Source organism: Lissotriton vulgaris, chromosome 8 (genome assembly GCF_964263255.1).
Source record: "Lissotriton vulgaris chromosome 8, aLisVul1.2, whole genome shotgun sequence".
Lineage (NCBI taxonomy): Eukaryota > Metazoa > Chordata > Amphibia > Caudata > Salamandridae > Lissotriton > Lissotriton vulgaris.
In genome coordinates, this window is record NC_141696.1 from 741,684,867 (window position 1) to 741,706,423 (window position 21,557).

At 47.4% G+C, this 21,557-nt stretch overlaps 1 protein-coding gene across 1 annotated transcript in view; it reads left to right on the forward strand.

The window, feature by feature from the left end:
* UGGT2 (UDP-glucose glycoprotein glucosyltransferase 2) overlaps window positions 1-21,557 on the forward strand; it is a 1,432,652-nt gene that overhangs the window by 739,754 nt on the left and 671,341 nt on the right. The window lies entirely within an intron of this gene.

The window sequence follows — 21,557 nt, forward strand, 5'->3', positions numbered from 1 at the left end:
TGAACACTACCTGACCTGGCAAGTTGCTGGCAGTGCCCCCCCGCCCGCTCCTGAAAGAGAGCACACACACACCGCCGCCCCGAGTACTTCACAAATCTTTAAAAGACCATGCGCTTGTTCATGAGGCTTGAATGGTTTATCACCTCTTCTAGAACCCCTGCATCGACCCTCTGACGTTTCCTGGAAAAATTACCATGTAACACAATACCAAGCCCTGTCAGCTGAAACCCCCAAGGAATCGCGGGGCATATTATCAAGGGGGTTTATCTCCGCTTTTTTGGCTTTAAAAGCCATGAAAGCGGAGATAAAATTATCTCCCGATTACCAAGCTGTCGCTAACACCAGTTAGTGACAGCTAAAAGGAGATAGCGACCATCTTGGGCCCCGCTTTGCATGTCAGTGATACTTATCACTAATGACATGCAAAGTGGCGTGCCAAGATGTTAGCGACTGGAAACAGTCCCTAACATCGCTATCTCCTATTACCAACTTTTGGAGATATTCGCGCTAAGCGCGAATATCTCCAAAATCTAACACCTGCCCTGAGCAGTTCTTAGCCATGTTATCCAATGGGAGGTGGATAACATGGCTAAGAGCATTTTCTCGATAATACATGAATATCGCTGACTTTTCTGCGATAATAGCAAGGTTTATCTGCGATAAAAATCGCCGATGTGCGGCGATAATTTTTGTCTCTAAACAAGTTAGAGACAAAAATTATCGCTAGTTGTTCGTAATATGCCCCTGGGTTTTTGCTTGCAGAAATCGGGAGGCGGGAGACTAGCACTGAAATCAGTAGTCTCACGCCTGAATCGGGAGGGTTGGCATGTCTGAATTCTCTACAGCTGGGGCCATAAACTACATCCGCAGGGGTAGGTGATAGCCTGGGACCAGCCTGGCATCTAAAATGGCTGCCGTGCACGACAAAATTGTGGCATTGGAAAAAAGGCAAGATGGCGCAGCCGCTGGAAGAGATGTATCAACATATATCAGCCTCCTCAGCCACCCTCAGGAAACATAGGGATTAGGATACGTCTCCCGCACCCCCTTATACCTAGTAATTTAATTAACGAAGCACAAAATGGCGAATTCCCGTTTCGCTACCAGTTTGCGGCCCAGTTCGCGGCCCGTGAAGCGCTTCTACCGTGAAAAATCTTTTTTTTTTTCTTTTCCCCACGGGACCCTTTAATAACCCCAACAACATTCCTAGGGGGTCAAGAAGGGGATACCTTGCCCCCTTTCATTAAATTCCCCCTTCGTTTTTCACCTCTTCTTCTCTCTCGATCCTACCGAGAGACAAGATGGCGGCCGCTCCGGACTGTCACGCAGCAAAAAAAAAAAAAGCTCACGCACACCCGCTGGAAGAGATGTATCAACATATATCAGCCTCCTCAGCCACCCTCAGGAAACATAGGGGATTAGGATACGTCTCCCGCACCCCCTTATACCTAGTAATTTAATTAACGAAGCACAAAATGGCGAATTCCCGTTTCGCTACCAGTTTGCGGCCCAGTTCGCGGCCCGTGAAGCGCTTCTACCGTGAAAAATCATTTTTTTTTTCTTTTCCCCACGGGACCCTTTAATAACCCCAACAACATTCCTAGGGGGTCAAGAGGGGGATACCTTGCCCCCTTTCATTAAATTCCCCCTTCGTTTTTCACCTCTTCTTCTCTCTCGATCCTACCGAGAGACAAGATGGCGGCCGCTCCGGACTGTTTAGAATGTTGACAGACACCGGAGAGCCAATCAGCTTTCTGCGCGCAAAGTTCCGAAACGCGAAAAGTAAGCGGACCGGAGCGCTGTTACAGATATATATCTTGATTTAAACGTTAATTTCTCAAAATCCACTGAAGCACATATATTGAGACCTAGCAAAGGCACATCGGGCTAACAGTCCCTACAATTTTGCCAAGTTTCGTGCAAATCCATTCAGCCGTTCGAGCTAAAAGTGAGTCCAACCGCCCTATGGAAAACTCAATGTTAAAAACGCGTTTTGGGACCCCCCTTTTTTCTCAGCCCCCCCTTGACGAAACCCCACCAAATTTTCAGGGGCTGCTCAGAAACAAAATGTGCCATTTTCCTGAAACTTCCAGCCGATTCCGTCCACAAACGCCAAAGTTATTAGACATAGAATTTTCAAAAATCCCATAGGGAAAAAATCCTAACTATATATACCTACTGGCGATAGCCAGTAGGTAATATATATAATGTGTATGTGTATATATATATATATATATATGTGTGTGTGTGTGTGTGTGTGTGTGTGTGTGTGTATATATATATATATATAGTTATATCTTCGCTCCTGTTGCACTCTGTTGGCGCACTCGTGCACGGGTGCCATACTTGCGGGAAGTGCTGCCGCAATGCATTATGCTCCTCGTCCCCTTCCTTTACCAAAAGAGACACAGCGCTCGCGGGGGGGAAAGTCATTTGATTTTATTCAACTTTCAAACGCACCAGACGCGTTTTGGCATACGCCTTCCTCTGTGGTACCACAGAGGAAGGCGTATGCCGAAACGCGTCTGGTGCGTTTGAAAGTCGAATAAAATCAAATGACTTTCCCCCCGCGAGTGCTGTGTCTCTTTTGGTAAAGGAAGGGGATGAGGAGCGTAATATATATATATATATATATATATATATATATATATCCATGTTGCGGGACTCGATGCACTTCACCCGAGGTCTCTTGGTGGGAACAGCGGCAATAACGATCTAAGGAACATTTCCTGTCCGCTTTCAGTGAGAGTGATTGCCCACCAATGAGAAGACTCGGTTCGCAGCTTAACCGCATGCGCGCTAGCGTTATTCTGCTCGCACGCTGGTTTTTTAAAAAACGCACTTTACATGACGAGCTGGGCTCGTCAGCGTGCGTGCGAGGAGGCTACGCCATGACGAGCCCAGCTCGTCATCAGCGTCGAAGGGGTTAAAATCAGCAGCTTCGGAGCATTTCCATCTTGGGGGTAAGACCAGTACCTGGAAGACCGATAGTATCAGCTATTCATAGCTTGTTTGAAAACACCTCGAAGTACATTGATCATTATTTGCAAGACTTTGTGACCACCCTTCCAGCGTACATTAGAGATAGCACGGATTTTTTAAGAAATTTGGAACAATGTAAGTGGTCTTCAGATTTTCTGTTGATTACCATGGACATTGCCAGCCTTTACACTAGCATATCCCATCAGGACGGTTTCAAGGCTTTAAGATTTTTTCTTGGCAAGAGACCAGTTGAATTACATAAACACAATGCTATGTTGTTGTTCATGGTTGAACTATGCCTCAATAATAATGTTTTCTTGTTTGATGACAAAATGTTTAAACAATTACGAGGTGTGGCTATGGGGGCATGTTTCTCCCCGACCTACGCGGGGCTCCACGTGGGTTGGTGGGAGGAGCATGTCCTCAGAACGCAGTTCTCTACTATATGGCAGGAAAATATTGTTAAATATATGAGGTATATTGATGACATTTTTATCATCTGGAGAGGGAGCAAGGAAGAGGCAGAGAGTTTTGTCAATGCTATTAATGTCAATGATTCCAACCTCATCTTTAGTGCTGATATTAGTAAGACCGACATCAGCTTCTTGGATGTTCAAGTGAGCATAGTCAATGGTATCATAACAACAAGCCTGTACAGAAAGAGCACAGCAGGTAATACTATATTGCATGCTCACAGCTTTCACCCGGGGCATACTATTAGATCCATCCCCTATGGAGAGTTCCTTAGAATACACAGGACGTGTAGTTCATTAGAACAAAGGGACTTCCATCAATTGGAAGCTATGAAAAGGTTGGAAGCTAGGGGTTACAAGACTAGTGCCCTCAGAATAGCGATGAATAATGCCAACAAACTAGACAGAACTAATCTCCTGCAGGCCCCTTCGAATGCTATGTCCCTAGATGGTAACCATGATGACAACAGCAATGCCCTGAGATTGATTACTGGTTTCAGCCGACAGGCAAGTCAGATTTCCAAATTAGTCAGGAAGCAATGGTCGGTTATACTCACTGACCCCATTCTGAAAGAGATTATGCCCAACAAACCAGAAGTGACTTACAGGCGAGCATACAGCATGAGAAATGCTATAGTGTCTAGTTCACCTGAAACAACTAAAAAAGAAGATTGGTTGTCACCTCGGAAGGGTTTCTTCCGATGTATATCATGTAGAGCGTGCAAATTTGGCACCAACACTAAATCGTACACGACACCATTTGATGACAAACCCATCAATATAAGAGCTCACTATACCTGCAAAACTGAACTAGCAGTATATGTTCTCACATGCTCGTGTAATCTGAGGTACGTTGGCAGTACGAAATTGCCAGTACACCAACGTATTCTACAGCACCTGAGAGCAATAGTGAACTGTGACAAAAGCTATCCAGTAGCCCGCCATTTCGATCAATTTCACAATAGAAATCTATCCCATCTGAGCTATTTTGTAATAGATGCAGTAAGAACTAGTAAGAAAGGTGGGGACTATGAAAAGAAATTAAGGCAGATGGAGTCCCTGTACATAGTTCGCCTCAATACCAAGATCCCGGGAGGTTTGAACATGGGAGAAGATCTGAGCACCTTTCTTTAAGTTATGATCTTTTGTGTCAGTTAGTCATATCATTTGGGCCAACATGCAATTTTAGTCCGGCTACCTCTCTTGTACATCATATATCATCTTGATGATGAATGATAGTTGCTCTTTTTTTTGTCTTTTTCCGACATACCACTGTAACCGCTAAAAATTGATTACTCCATTGTATTGTCACTCCATATGAGAGTCGATAGTCTGTGGCAGGGACTATTGGCTTCAACCATGTGATATAATTATATACACCATCCTGTGTAACAAGTGGGCAATGATGGAACTTTATGCGTTAGCATATTTTAATGTAACTGAAACAGTTGAGTTAATGATTTTTGATTTTTGTTTCCCATAACCCATGATGTCTTCCTGTTTATTCAAGTAGGACATCCCAGCACTCCCTCACCTTTATATAATTTTTTGCACTTTTGCCAGCGGTACAGTAATACATTATTATCAACTCATTTTATATCAAGCGCGCCAAAACATTGATCCTCTATAAAAATTGCATGAACCCAGTCAAGGGAACGCAACAATAGAATACAAAACATGCCAAACATTGAGGTCACGGTATTCTATGGAATCTCTATTGCTGCAAATTTTGTTTTTAAATCAATGACAACTATAAATAGAGGCATAAGTGACTAAGTGTAAGGAATAGATTTTAAATTTGTGTATATATATATGAAATGCCTATATTGGACTGTTAATGTATTTGTACAAGTAATATGTTGCGTATTTGCACAGCTAATAATCTTGCGTATTTGCACAGTTAATATTTGCACATTAATGGTATTTATGCACCCGCACTTTATATCATACAATTCCTTTCATTCATGTGCCGTTGTCATACAAAATAACCAACGATTCCAAAATGATACTAATACCTCAAATCATTGATTCATGTTATGTTTGAACTTAACTTTCACCATTCCAAAATGGCCGAACCAATAGTAACATATATTGATAATGGGTTCTTGCTATAGTCCTCTTTTGAGTGCACTGAACTGCATGAGGAACTTTTGGCGCGTTGTTGCAATTAATTAATGTATTTAAATGAATGTTGTACCGTTTACCCGCTGACAGTGAGCAAGGGCGTTCACGCCCGAAACGCGTCTGTTTGGCAGTGTGTTGCACCTCTGCACTTTATATGCAATAAAGGAAGAATATCCGAAGTAAGTCTGGCTTGGATTTATTCATCTGTGTCTGCGCACTGGGTTTGGTGCGAAAGGCGTCGCACTAACTTTCCGGTTGGAATTCATATATATATATATATATATATATATATATATATATATATATATATATTTATAATGTGTATGTATATATATATATATGTGTGTATATATATATATATATATATATGTGTGTGTGTGTGTGTGTGTGTGTGTGTGTGTGTGTATATATATATATATATATATATATATAGTTATATCCTCGCTCCTGTTGCACTCTGTTGGCGCACTCGTGCACGGGTGCCATACTTGCGGGAAGTGCTGCCGCAATGTATTATGCTCCTCGTCCCCTTCCTTTACCAAAAGAGACACAGCGCTCGCGGGGGGGAAAGTCATTTGATTTTATTCAACTTTCAAACGCACCAGACGCGTTTTGGCATACGCCTTCCTCTGTGGTACCACAGAGGAAGGCGTATGCCGAAACGCGTCTGGTGCGTTTGAAAGTCGAATAAAATCAAATGACTTTCCCCCGCGAGTGCTGTGTCTCTTTTGGTAAAGGAAGGGGATGAGGAGCGTAATATATATATATATATATCCATGTTGCGGGACTCGATGCACTTCACCCGAGGTCTCTTGGTGGGAACAGCGGCAATAACGATCTAAGGAACATTTCCTGTCCGCTTTCAGTGAGAGTGATTGCCCACCAATGAGAAGACTCGGTTCGCAGCTTAACCGCATGCGCGCTAGCGTTATTCTGCTCGCACGCTGGTTTTTTAAAAAACGCACTTTACATGACGAGCTGGGCTCGTCATCAGCGTGCGAGGAGGCTACGCCATGACGAGCCCAGCTCGTCATCAGCGTCGAAGGGGTTAAAATCAGCAGCTTCGGAGCATTTCCATCTTGGCAGTTTTCAGCGAGCACCCGGCACTGATGAGGCACACGCCGAAACGCGTCTGCCGGAGGCTGAATCTTGTGGACTCACGAAGAGTGAATAATGTGTGCAATGGCGGAATAAAGAAACTTGCTGGTATCCAGAGCATGTGTCATACCTGGTTTGTAGTGAAAAGCAGGTGTGGAGGTGATATTAAAGCGGAGGTCGGCTCCGCGTACTGACACGCCCCTCGGTCTGGAGCTCCGCATCAACCGACAAACTGTGGCAATGGACGATGTGCTTAGAAGGCACAATGCGGCGCCCCCTCAACCCGAAGTGTCTTAAAGGTAATGGGGAGAGGGAGCAGACAGTACGTCTGCTTAATGGACTTGCCAGCAATGATGGAAGCCGCCAACATTTTCCCGCAATACCAGAAGGAGCCGACACTGCAAGCACTACCATGTGCGAAGATAGGTCACTGTACCTCTCTCGTATTGCCTGTTGGTTCCATGTTGCGGGACTCGATGCACTTCACCCGAGGTCTCTTGGTGGGAACAGCGGCAATAACGATCTAAGGAACATTTCCTGTCAGAGTGATTGCCCACCAATGAGAAGACTCGATTAGCAGCTTAAAATCAGCAGCTTCGGAGCATTTCCATCTTGGCAGTTTTCAGTGAGCACCCGGCACTGAAGAGGCACACGCCGAAACGCGTCTGCCGGAGGCTGAATCTTGTGGACTCACGAAGAGTGAATAATGTGTGCAATGGCGGAATAAAGAAACTTGCTGGTATCCAGAGCATGTGTCAGACCTGGTTTGTAGTGAAAAGCAGGTGTGGAGGTGATATATATATATATATATATATATATATATATATATATATATACATATATATATATATATATATATATACACATTTATTTTTGCATATATGCAAGTTGCCATGGGTATTTCTCTTCCTACGTCGTCACCTCTCTGCGAGGTCTGGTCCGATGTCTCCATGTGCTAGGGAGCTTTTCAGTGATGCTTGCGGGATTGCCAATGAGGTCCTTCTTTGCGTTCCACTTACTGGGGTGGTTTCCCAGTTTTGAAACTGCTCCTTCTCTTAGTGTTCAGACACTGTACTATATCTCTTTCCGGACACTGGTTACTTTCCTCCAGTAGCCCTGTAAATGTACCTCAGACCTGTCACTGCTGTATCTGCGTGCACAGTTATAAACTGCCATGTTGACCTGGCAAGTGCACCCACTTGCCAGGCCAAACCTTCTCCTTTCTTACAGGTAAGGCACACCTAGTTTGGTCCAAGGTACCCACATGGGCACGGTACAGTGTATGTGAAAGGTAGGACATGTACTGATGTGTTTTGCATGCCCTGATTGTGAAATACTGTGTATTTTGTTTTTCACAATTGAAAGGCTGTCTGTCCCCTAGGCTATCATTGGAGCTCCACTATAACATTCTACATGTGTAACTTTCAATTGGGACAAGATCAACAAATGGAGTTTAGGCTCTCTGAACTCAGAATTTAAAAACACATATTTTAGTGAAGGTGGCTTTTAAATTATGTGTTTGAAAATTCCACTTTTAGAAAGTGGGTATTTTCATGTTTAAACATCATGTGTGCCTCTGCTTGTTTGTGTATTTGTTGTATGGTTTTGGAGTGACAGGATCTGTGGATGTGCATTCATACTTGACAGTCACAATGGGGGATGAGGTATGCCCTGCCTTTCCTGGGTGACTCCTAGCCAGGCCAAATAGACCTTTCAGTATTTAGAGTGGTGGGAGGAGTTTTTCACTAGCACCTGAATAGGGTGTGTCTGCTCAGCACAATGCGGTCTCCACCTCTTGTAGTGAAGCTGGATCAGGGAGGACAGAACTGTTGCAGACTCTTGCAACAAAGACTTCAAAAACAGAATGGGGTATACACATTAGACTGAAACCCCAGACTTTAGATCACTTCTGAAATCAAGAGGAACCTCTACCAAGGAGAAGAGCGAAGAGCTGTAAGGAAGAGTATTACACTTTTGCTGTGTGTTCCTTTGCTGGGTTGGCCTGCAGTTGCTGCTTCTGCCAAGAAGAGGAAAAAGACTAGAACTTTGCTGTGAACCTGCTTGAGAAGAATCCCCAAGGGCTTGTGTGTGCCTGCCTCCTGTTCTGAAGTCTCAAGGACACAAAGACTTCAACATTACTTACCTTGAACCCCACTGCCAGGAGTTCTGACCTGACAGGAGGTGGTTGTTCCAGTTCTAGGCCTCTAAAGATTGTGCCTGTTTCTGGGAGCTGAAAAAGCATAAAGAGACCAAGAAAAAATTGACGCATCACCTTTCCAGCCCCTGTTTTTCTAATGCAAACACAAGGAGATGATGGGCGGAGCGCTGAAACTTTTTTCAGACACTCACCCCAGTCACAGATCTGAAATCCATCATTTCTCTTTAGCTCACTTTGCCATCCCAGTTCAGACCCAGCCATATGCAAATTAGTCTTTACCCTGTTCCTCATGGGAATGGTGCAGCCCGAACTTCCAAGCTAGGTCTTCCCTGTACTGAAAACAAGCATCCTATGACGAGTTTCGGGGTAACACCCCTCATCGGCCATGCTAGCTTGAAACTAGTGGCAAAGTGAGCAAGTGTCCCACATCTGGGCATACCCTGCCAAATTAGGGTGAACAAAGCAAACACAAGGAGATGATAGATGGAGCGCAGAAACTTTTCACGGTCTCACCCGCAGTCACAGATCTGGGTTGAATCTATCATCTCTCTTTAGCTCACTTCGCCACTCCAGTTCAGACCCAGCCATATGCAAATCAGTCTTGACCATGTTCCTCATGGGAACAATCCAGCCTGAACTACCAAACCAGATCTTCCCTGGACTGGAAAGAAGCATCCTGGGACCGGCAAGTTTTCCGACGCATCCCCCGCTGACCAGAACCATCTTTGAATCGATGTATCACTTCCCCCTACAGTCCGGATGCGATGCATCACTTCTTTGTGCAGCAGAACTGTTGCATCGCCTCCCAAAGGACTCAGGAACAGATAGGTCTCTGTTTTTTCGACGCATCCATTCTCTGCAGCTGTTTGGCTTTGTGAATTTTGATGCACTTGAGTTACTTTGTGCAAAAGTCACGCATCCATAGTTTTCTATGGACAGAATTGCTTGAAACCTTTTAAAAGTCAATTGTTTATGATGGATTGTTGTTGCTTTAGTCTTCTTTGCTTTAGCTAAAGATACTTTAGTTTTCTAAACTGGGATGGTGTCCATTTGTAGTCGTTTCTTCACTGTGTTACTGTGTGTCTTGTTGTAAATACTTTACACATTGCATTGCCATTGATATAAACCTGTCCGATCGTGCCAAGCTACCAAGGGGGTGTGCAGGGATTATCTAAAGTGCGTAACTCCCTTATCGTGACTAGATGTAAGGTCCCTACTTGGACAAGGTGCAAACCTTTGCCAACTACCTACCCCTATTTATAACATTGGCACACAGAGTTACTATTCTAAGTATTTGCCGGGCATCCCTCCATTCATTCACAAAGCACTATTGCCTGGACAGTCCGTTTCGAAGAGACGAGCATATTACCTTTTCAGTCCTACATGATTTTCTGGTTTAAGTCTATTCACAGACCCCCCTCCCCCACGCCCCCAAATAGGTATTGCTTTGGCTTCTATTCAAAAGGTGAGCGACCCTTGACCTTGCTAGTAGGTCGCTCCCCCACCACACAGCTCCGCCTGTGTGTCTGGACCCTGCCCCAGCTGCCGCTGCTGTAGAAGTTGAGGCCCTCCATCTGCGCCTCATCCCTGGTGGCCAGTGGTAGGCCTTAGGTTTGTATCACTGTCGCTGTCTGTCTGTCTTCCCTATACTGCCCATACTGTCTTCTGGTGTATGTGACCGCTGTTGCCTGTCTACCCCCTGTGCCTGCATTCTTATCTGTGCCCGTTCTCTTGCCTTCTGTTCTCTGATTGTTCTCATTTTCTTGCCTTCTGCTCCCCTGATTGTACTCATTTTTCTTGCCTTCTGTTCCCCCTGATTGTGCTTGTTTTCTTGCTTTATGCTCCCCTGATTGCACTCGTTTTTCTTGCCTTCTGCTCCCCTGATTATGCTCGTTTTTCTTGCCTTCTGCTTCCCTGATTGCACTCGTTTTTCTTGTCTTCTGCTCCCCTGATTGCACTCGTTTTTCTTACCTCTGCTCCCCGGATTGTACCCGTTTTTCGTGCCTTCTGCTCCCCTGATTGCACTAGTTTTTCTTGCCTTCTGCTCCCCTGATTGCACTCGTTTTTCTTGCTTTCTGCCCCCCTTATTGCACTCGTTTTTCTTGCCTTCTGCTCCCCTGATTGCTCTTGTTTTTCTTGCTTCTACTACCCTGATTGTACCCGTTTTTTGTGCCTTCTGCTCTCCTGATTGCACTCGTTTTTCTTGCGTTCTGCTCCCCTGATTGTACTTGTTTTTCTTGCCTCTACTCCCCTTTGTGCCTCTATGCCACTCGTTTCCCCCCGGTTTTGTGACCTTTCTGCGCTTTCTTTGGACCTTTGTGCCTCTGTGCCACTCGTTTCCCCCCATTTTTTGTGACCTTTCTACGCTTTTTTGTGACCTTTGATCCTGCTTGCAGGCAGGTCGCCCCCACGCCGCTGCTCATCACCTGACTGCCTGGTTCCTGCCTCCTTGCTGCCTCCTTGTTTCCTGGGGTTTTCCCTCCCCTCTGCCCTGTGCACCAGTTCCCCCCGCCGCTCCCGATCCGACCCTTTCCCGCTGCTGCATCCCTGCGGCTCCGCCCCCCCGCACACCCATTCGCCTCCCCGCTCCCACCTCCCAGCTGCTTCTCCCTACCAAGCCACCTCAGATGCAGGCAGAGAAGCAGCCGTGCAGTGGACGCGCCACTGATGCACCGCACCTGGACCACTCCCAGCGCCAGAACCCCTGGACCCCACGAACGCACGACACTGGAATCCACTACGACGCCAGCACCCTCCACGCACTTAACACCGGCCAAAACCACACCTGCTTCCAGCCCGCCCTGAAACAGACCCACAGACCCTTCTCCTGCCACACCTGCAGCTTCACCTGCGACAGAACTACCACACCTCCAATAACTGGACCCAACCACCTCCGCTGCATACTCAACACCCGTTCCGCATGCAAACACGCCGTCGAGCTCTGGGATCTGCTCGACACCTCCGCCTCAGACGTGGCCTTCCTGACCGAGACGTGGTGGAACGACTTCTCGGCACCCGACATTCCATAGCCATCCCGGACAGCTACAAGATCACCCGCAGGGATCGCGCCAACGGAATCGGAGGAGGAATAGCCATCGTCCACAAGTCCACCCTCAAGGTCGCCACCCACGCAGATGACACCCTCAACACCGCCGAAAACCTGCACTTCCGGATCCACACTGACCCCAACACCACCCTCAGAGGAACACTCATCTACAGACCCCCTGGATCCCCGGCTCACTTCAGCGACTCCATTGCCGACCTCTCCAGCACCCACGCACTCGCCTCCACGGACTACATCCTCCTTGGGGGACCTGAAATTCCACCTTGAGAACAACAACAACGCCAACTCCGCCACCCTGATCGACAACCTCGCCAACCTGGGCCTCAGACAACTCGCAACCGCACCCACCCTCGCCGCAGGCCACAGGCTGGATCCCGTCTTCTCCACAGGCTCCTACGTCGCCTTCGACCACACCCCCGAACTCCACTGGACCGACCACCGCTGCATCCATTTCACCTTCAAGAAACCAACCACGTACCACCGCACCCAACAGCTGCCTCGCCACTGCTGGAGCAAAGTCACCGAAGACCAGCTGATCACCTCCCTCGCCAAGAACCCTCCCACTTACCCCACCAACCCAGACACCGCAGCCCGAAACCTCAGACAGTGGATCGACGACTGCGCCAACACCCTTTCCCCGCTCACGAAACCCTCCAACAGCCACGCCAACAAGAAAGCCACCTGATTCACCGATGAACTCCAGACCTATAAACGCGCATGCCGGAAACTGGAGAAGACATGGCTCCACGAACGCACACCTGACAACCACACAGCCCACAAGGACGCCACCCGCAGACACCACCACCTCATCAGATTAGCCAAGAGATCCTCCTTCAAAGATCGCTTGGATAACAATGCACACAACAGCAAAGAGCTCTTCAGCATCGTAAAGGAACTCTCCAACTCCAACGCCAACGACATCCGCCCTCAAAAGAACTATGCGACTCACTAGCCATCTTCTTCCACCGCAAGATCACTGACATCCACAACAGCTTCAACACCACGACCGCCCAGACTATGCCAGACTCCACCTCCCCTGTGAAAGCCACCAGAGACAACCGCCTGACCTCCTGGTCCAACATCAACGACAACGAGACACTCAAGGTCATGAACTCCATTCACTCAGGATCTCTGTCTGACCCGTGCCCACACCAAGTATTCAACAAAGCAGATGCAGCCATCGCAGCCCAACTACGGAAGGTCATCAACATCTCCTTCGAAACAGCGACAGACCCGGAAAGCTGGAAGCACGCCAAAATCAACGCCCTCCTCAAGAAGCCCAAATCCGACCTCAAGGACCTCAAGAACTTCCTGCCCATCTTCCCTGCTCCCGTTCCCGGCAAAGGTCATCGAGAAAATCGTCAACATGCAACTGGCCCACCACCTCAAAGACAACAACATCTTGGACCCGTCCCAGTCCAGATTCAGACGAAACCACAGCAACGAGACAGCCCTCCTCGCCGCCACAGACGACATCAGGTGGCAACTAGACAATGGCGAAACATTCGCCCTCATCCTCCTGGACCTGTCAGCCGTCTTGGACACGGTCTGCCATCGCACTCTAAAGACACGCCTCCTAGAAGCCGGAATCCAAGAGAAAGCTCTTGACTGGACCACCTCTTTCCTCTCCGGCGGAACTCAGAGGGTCCGCCTCCCACCTTCCGATCCGAAGCCACCGACATCATCTGTGGCGTCCCCCACGGCTCATCCCTCAGCCCAACGCTGTTCAACGTCTACATGGCCCCCCTCGCACAAGTGGCCCGCCATCACGACCACAACATCATCTCCTACGCTGACGACACCCAGCTCATCCTCTCCCTCACCAAGGACCCGCACACCGCCAAAACCAACCTCCACAAAGAAATGAAGGCTGTCGCCGATTGGATGAGGAGCAGCCGTCTGAAGCTGAACTCGGGCAAGACGAGGTCCTCATCCTCGGACCCACCCCCTCGGCCTGGGGCGACTCCTGGTGGCCAACCACACTGGGAACAGCACCAACACCCACCGACCATGCGTGCAATTTAGGATTCATCCTCAACTCCTCCCTCTCCATGTCTAAGCAGTTCAACGCCATCTCCTCCTCCTGCTACAACACCCTCCGCATCCTCCGCAGGATCTACAAGTGGATGCCGACCGATACATGAAGAACGGGGACACAGGCACTCGTCAGCAGCAGTCTGAACTACGGCAACACACTCTATGCAGGAATCCCAGCCAAACACCTACGACGACTACAACGCATCCAAAATGCCTCCGCCCGACTGATCGTCAACGTCCCCCGCCGCAGCAACATCACCCCCACCTGAGAGAATTACACTGGCTCCCTGTTAACAAGAGGATCACCTTCAAGCTCCTCACCCACGCACACAAAGCACTCCACAACGCCGGACCAACCTAACTGAACAGCAGACTCGGCTTCCACACCTCCACCCGCCAGCTCCACTCTGCCAGCCTCGCCCTCGCCACTGTCCCCCGCATCCAACGAACGACCTCCGGCAGGAGATCCTTCTCCTACCTCGCCGCCAAGACCTGGAACACCCTCCCTACCCACATACGGCAGACCCAAGACCTACTCGCGTTCAGAAGACTCCTCAAGACCTGGCTCTTCGAGCAGTAGCAACACCCCCCTCCCCTCAGTGCATTGGGACCCTCACGGGTAATAGCGCGCTTTACATGTACTCTGATTGATTGAAGTCTACAGCTAGAAGTGTCTATTAGAAGAACGAGATACTTACCTTTGGTAACGCGTGGTAGAGACTCTGTCTAGCTGAAGGTTGCTCACCAACCCTGCCATCCTCCCCGTTCTGTGATTGGACTCTATCCATTATTAAGATGCTAAGTCTCTGCGTCTTGTGGCTCGGACAGTCTTGAAAGCAACTGACGTCAGAGTGAGTGAGTGATACCTAAATAGGCCCTGCATGTCATTCCAGAGTGGAAATACATCCGTGCAGAGCCTCACTGCTTTACTTTTTAGCATACAGAGGTACTGCTAAGATGATTCCATATCCAGTCTGACACCTGGGAAATTTTCGAAAGGTGAGGAATCTGTGGCTAGGTAGTTTCACCAGAAAGAGCGTTACATGAGGTAAGTAACTTGTTCATTAAGAAGGCAGAACTGAATGAAATAGCTAATTTATATTTATTTTGTTGATAACCAGAGACGCCTTCTTATTTGTCTACGATTGAGATTAATTGTCCACTTATCCCACTTGTTTTACATCTGTTGCTTGAAATAACAGAAAGACAGAGTAGACCAACAAATAGGTTATACCCTGCTTACTTTTGTCACGGGGAGCTGGAATAACCAATCTTAACATAGCATCAGATATTGCCCCCTGGGCATCGTATCAATTTTAAATGGGTTAAACAATTTCCTTATTTAAGAGAGCATAAACAACAATTTAAAAAACATATATATATATATATAATTCATTGCATATTTGGTTCTTATGAACTGTTGCTATCATACTATTGTATTGACATTTTTACTTATGTATTTGAATATGTATGACACTTTTAATTTGTATTTATTGAGACTTTTAATTTGTAATTATTGCTGCGGTATGTGAGTAATTTATCCAAAATAAACATCTTAATTCATTTACACAAACCAAATGCAGCGATACCCATCGTTTTGCCCTCACTGTACTGCAATATCCATTTCAATATTTCTTATGTTTTCTGTTTCAAATTATTATTTTCTCAAATTATTTTCAAATAGATATTTCTTCTGTAACAGTTTATTTTGTGTGATGTAAAGTGCGCAAATACCTTTTGGTGCAGTAGTGCTAAACAGAAAAACGTTAGTGGGTTGATCTGAGGATTTTTTCTTGATTTACTTTGATGCTGGTACTTTTTTTTTTTTAATAATTAGTTTATTTGCATTGTCCACAAAAAGAAAAAACAACATACAAAAGCAAAAAAAAAACAAAAGAGGCAGTTGGTCCGCACCATGGTGTACCCGGTCTGTGATAGTATAAAAGTTACATAACAAACAGCAGGACAGTGTCCAAAAGCTAGTGCGTGTCCAACAGATAGCTCAAGATATGCAGTGACGTCCACGCTGACGATGGTGACCATACAGCAATTGCCAGAAACATGCAGCGGCTACCACACACATAATGGTCCTATACAGCATAATTAACATAAAAATGCAGCACCCATTTACGTCCTTCAAAGTCTACAATGCTTGTGATGTCTGTGATAGTGTATCGTTGGGCTCCTGTGAGCGCTGTAGGTACGCCAACAAGGGTTGCCAGATGTCCACCGGTCTAGAAGCGGGAGGCTGCAATTGAGCATATGTTTCACTAGTGGCATTACAGTATGTCATGCTATGTAACCATGTCTGAAGTGTAGGGATAGCTTTACCCGCCCATTTAATGGCCACCTCACGCCTGGCTAGCAAGAGCGCTATCGCAACAAAGCGACGCCTGGACTTAAAGAGATCATGGACATGCCCCAATAGGGCAAGGAGAGGAGATGGTGCTATGTCCAGTTCAACCATCTTAGACAACTCGCTGAAAATGGATGTCCAACATACCTCCAACTTGGGGCGTGTCCACGTCATATGGGCAAAGTCCGCATGCGGGGCCTTACATTTCAGGCAGGCATCAGATCGTGCTGGGTCAATGCTGTGTAACTTACTGGGGGTGAGATATAGCCGCCTCGCAAACTTGAAGTGCAACAATTTATGACGATGATTCGGTTGATGCTGGTGCTTAAATTGAGGTTTCCAGCCTTGGTTCTCCTTACACCTAGCTGCCATGTGACACCATCATCCTCTCCTGGCTTCTTCAGCAACAGTTAGTTTGCCATGAGTATGACCCCACAGGACCATCACAAGGGGAGGGCCTTACCGCACTTCTTGGCCTTAAGCGCTGCACATTTTGAGGCTCTGCTCTCCTGTTAAATGTTTTTAAATATTAAACAGAAGGCATCATTTGCTCCCCTTTGATGCAGGCAACATGGCAACACCATAAGAAGGCACCAAGAATGGTGCTTTGTCTTTCTGCAGAGTTCATGTCTTCTCAATTCTGAACGGCTCCTTTGATCAGACGCTGAAAAGGGTGACGAGAGGCAGGTAGGTTTACCAGTTTCCTTTATTCAGTCAAGTCTCTACAGCCTCCCGGCAGCACTGCCAAAGCCCCCCATCTTTGGTGTGGTTTCCCCCTATCTTTTTGCCTCTAGCTCCTGTATTTTTGATGCTGTGCTGGATTTCGTTTTTGCTGGTTTAGATGCTTTGGGCACTTTGCCACTGCTGTTCAGTGTCAAAGTGCAAGTGCTCCCTGTGTAAATTGTTATTGAGATTGGTTATCCATGATTGGCATATTTGTGTAACCAAGAAGTCCCTAGTAAAGTGCACTGAGTGTGCCAGGGCTGGTGATAACAAATGCTACTAGTGGGCCTGCAGCACTGATTGTGCCACCCACATGAGTAGCCCAAAAATGGTGTCTTAGACCTGCCACCGCAGTGCCTGCGTGCAGTCTGTGAACTGCCATGTCCTCCTGGTCAGTGTCCCCACTGGCCAGGCTCATACCTTCCTTTTATGTACACATTGGTCACCCCTATGGAAGGCCCAAGGTACCCCCTTGGGCAGGGGCAGGGTGCAGTGTATGTGAAAGGTAGAGCATGTACTTGTGCAGGTGACATGCTCTGGTAGTAAATTACAGCCATTTTCGTTTTTCACTATTGTAAGGCTATCTTGCCCCATAGGCTATCATGGGGGATGCTGGCTACAGTGACTACCAGTATATCTTCCCATAGGAGCAAGATAGGACATCAAACTCTGGTATCCCTGAACTCAGAATTTAATAACACATATTTTATTAAAGGCTGTTTTTAAATCCTGTGTTTGAGATCAGCACTTTTAGAAAGTTGCTGTTCTCTTGTCTGACCCTTCTGTGTGATTTGGCCTGTTTGTGAATTGGCTGTCTGAATTGAGAGTGCAGGGGCTAGGAGCCCCCAGGAGGCTGGCTGAGTCAGCCCTAGGCTGAATGATTGCATCTGCATCTTGAGTGGTGGGAGGGGATAGCACCTGGGCCTGAATAAGGCTGTGCCTGCCTTCCACAATGCTGGCTCCACCTCCTGCTGGGCGGCTGATGACCCTGCCCCTCTCCCTGTAAGGAAAGGAGAGGCCAGGAAAACAAAGCGCTCAAGGAACACCCAGAACTGGTTCAGACCTGGCTCAGAGCCCTCCTGCACAAAGGGATCAAAGACTTTTAGTGGTATAAGTACAGGACCCCTGACTACAGAAAATTAGATCATCCTGGAATTAAGAAGGAACCTCTGCCAAGGAGAAATCTGAAACTGACGAAGGAAGACTGTCCTGCTGTTGCTCTTCTGGACTGACCTGCTGTTGCTTTGCTGGACTGACCTGCTGTTGCTTTGCTGCCAAGGAGAGGGGGAGGACTTTGCTTTTGGTGCTGTGTTCTCTTACTTGAAGCAATCTCCAAGGGCCTGAGAAGAGCTGGCTCCCTGTTAAGAAGTCCCAGGAACAAAAGGACTTCACCCACAGCTTCCCTGAATCTGCTGAGAGAGTTCTGTCCTTCCTAGAGTGCTTGGACCAGTTGTGGTGCCTCTGGAAGTTGTACCTGTGTTGGTAAGCTGGAAACCAAGCTTTTAAAGACTTTCTGCAAGTGTTGTCGCATCGCTCGCTTGCGTAGCGCATCCCCGACAGTGTGAGGAAATTCCAGCCGCTACGAAGGCCGAGATCGTCGCAGCACCTGTTGCTGCCGCCAGAGTCATTGCATCCTTCGTTTGCGGGACACACCAGCCCGGTGCAGGAAGATTACCATCGCTGCGAGTGTCGTCGCAGGGCCTGTCGTCGCTGGGTGAGATTGTCACACTGCTTGCTTGCGGACCGCATCACGTTGGTGCGAGTGTCATCGCAGAGCCATCGCATCAAGGAGCTGCGAGAGGAAGGTCACCGTTGGGCCACACATCGTCGCCCCGGAGATCGTCGCAACTCCAAAGATCATCGCATCGTGCCTTTGCAAGCGTCTTTCACTACGGAACCTCCGCACCGGAATCCATACAAGGTATCGCATCCCTCCCCATACTGACTGGAGTCACCGCATCATGCCCGCTACATCCAGCAGGGCCGTCGCATCCCCTCCCCAGGGTGTGACGCATCGCTTGTTTTCCACCGCACCAGCTTTTGATTTGGAACTTTGTCGCTTTTAAAGGTACTGTTGGCTAAATGTGACTCAACTGTGAACTTTTCCCGCAACTTATGGCAACTTTAAGAACTCCTATTGAAACCATATTCTTGAACTGTGTATGTTGGTTTTTTGTCGTTTTGGTCTTGTGTAGTTTAGATTAAAAATACCTTTATTTTTCTAAACTGTTGTGGAGTCAGTTTGTGGTGTTTTCACTGTGTTACTGTGAGTGTTGGTACAAATACTTTACACATTGCCTTCGATAAGCCTTGCCTGTTCGTGCCAAGCTACCCAAAGGGTGAGCAGAGGTTATCTAAGAGTGTTTTCTCCTTACCTTGACTAGAACCAACCTCTGCCAACTAGAGACCCCCAGTTCTAACAATGGTGCCATCCCACCCATCTCTTTCATACTAAGCTGGGAATGTTCGATGCTTTTAGCTAGGGTGGGAGCAGTTTCTACGTCTGGATCATCAGAAAATAAGAGTTTTTCCTGAATCTTTCTATTGCAAGTACCTTGAATTAGCTGATCGCAGATTTCATCCCTGAATTCCCTATAATTGCAAGTGGCAGCTAGGGTTCTGAGTACGGCCACAAAATCATCGATGGATTACCTAGGAACATGAGCACGTTGCAAAACTTTGTGCCGCTCCAGTACTACATTTCTCTTGGGGTTGAACCTTTTGTCCAGTGTTCTGATGAGTGAAGCATAGTCATCTACAATTAAAGAATCACCATCATCGCCTCCACTTACATGTGTGCTCACTAGCGCCAGAGGTAAAGTCTTTAAAATACTTCTCCCCTCAGAACCCAAATTGTATACCAGTAAGGCTTTCTTATTCTTTGAGATAAAAGTGTATCCATCTATCATCTCAAGATAAGCATCAAATGTCTCCTTCCACTACTGCCAATTGAGAGGAGGAGCGCCGGGTGATTGCAAAAAGGGAGGTGGTGCAAGTACGCAGTCTATTGGATGGCCGTGTGTGGGTGAGTTGCTGCCCCCCCCCCAAAAAAATAAAAACAGCAACGATCAGTTTACACGTAGAAATTGGCTTACCAACTTGTCTAGAATGCAAGACGTGCAAATCCACTACTAGTTGTGCTGGAACACAGCCAAGATGCAGTTAATGGAGTATAAGGTGTGCACATTACTGACGTGCAAACTCCCAACACATGTGAGTTGGCATAATGATTGATTGAAGAATTCCTCTAAATGCTCACAGTGCCACCACTGAAAATTCCATGGAATATGCTGTGCACATCAGCGATTACCCAAGAATTGAGCGCATAGTTCTGAATGATGCCAAACAGCTGTGCACATCAGTCTTGAAAACAACACTCACGTTGCTATTACAGTGCATGACTATGCTGTGCGCATCAGTGATTACCCAAGAACCAAGAGCATAGTTCGGAAAGATGCCAAACAGCTGTGTGCATCGGCGGTGGAAACATCACTAATGTTGCTATGGCAGTGCGCTACCAAATGAAATGCAGCAATCCAAAATGGCCACACACAACGGAACGACTTTGCGTAGTGCGGCATCAGGCAAGAACTTCAATAGACTTCGCGTCCCGCGCATCACGTCTCAGGGAGAGACGATGTCACAGCAGGGGAGGCGCGAGAAGCAACGGGAGGTTTACTTCAGTCACGTGCGCATACTTCTCATTTAGCCAAAAGTACCTTAAAATTGGCATCTGCTGAACCAAGATCACAGCAGGACCACGATAGGAATCCTCAACGGTGACCTGACCATCAGGAATTGAGGCGCGGCGGCGCCACACAGGAAACTGCAGGAACGGAGTTCAGATGGGTCAGTCAACAGGCAACAGGTTCACTCCTTGGATCGGAAGGCCAAGGACAGGACAACTCGTCGTCGCCAATGAAAAGGAAGACTAGAGGCAGGTAGGTTTATCAGCTTCCTTTAATAATTCCAGTCTCTACAGCCGCCCAGCAGCAACTGCCATAGCCCCTCATTCTGTGTTCCACGCAGGGAACACAAAGGAGGAATGCACAAGCACAACACTCTACCCCACACCAGATCCCAACACTCCAACCCACACCAGATCCCAACAGACGCCTACCAGAAGTCCAGCAAAAATGTTGGCCCGCAGACCCAGAAATGCTTCTTACATGCGTGGTGTGCCCACACAGGCTCCAAATACAAAAGTATGCAGTTGAACGAGGTGTTGTACATGGCATGGGGCCACTCAGTAGATGTCACCTCATAGGACTTCTCAAAAATTGAAGGATTAAACTCTTGGCTCTTTGTCGCTCTTCTTCTGGCAAAGAGAAACTTGTGGTTTTCTTCTATTTGGTAATGGGCACTAAGTAGCTGAGTTACTACAGGAAGAAACTTTTTGAGTTGATACGAAGCTAGGGTGACCTGGCGTCCCGGTTTCCACCTCGCCTTCAGGGAGCAACTCAAGACCTGGCTGTTCGAGCAGTAGCGGACCCCCCTCCCCTAGCGCCTTGAGACCCTCTGGGTGAGTAGTGCGCTATATAA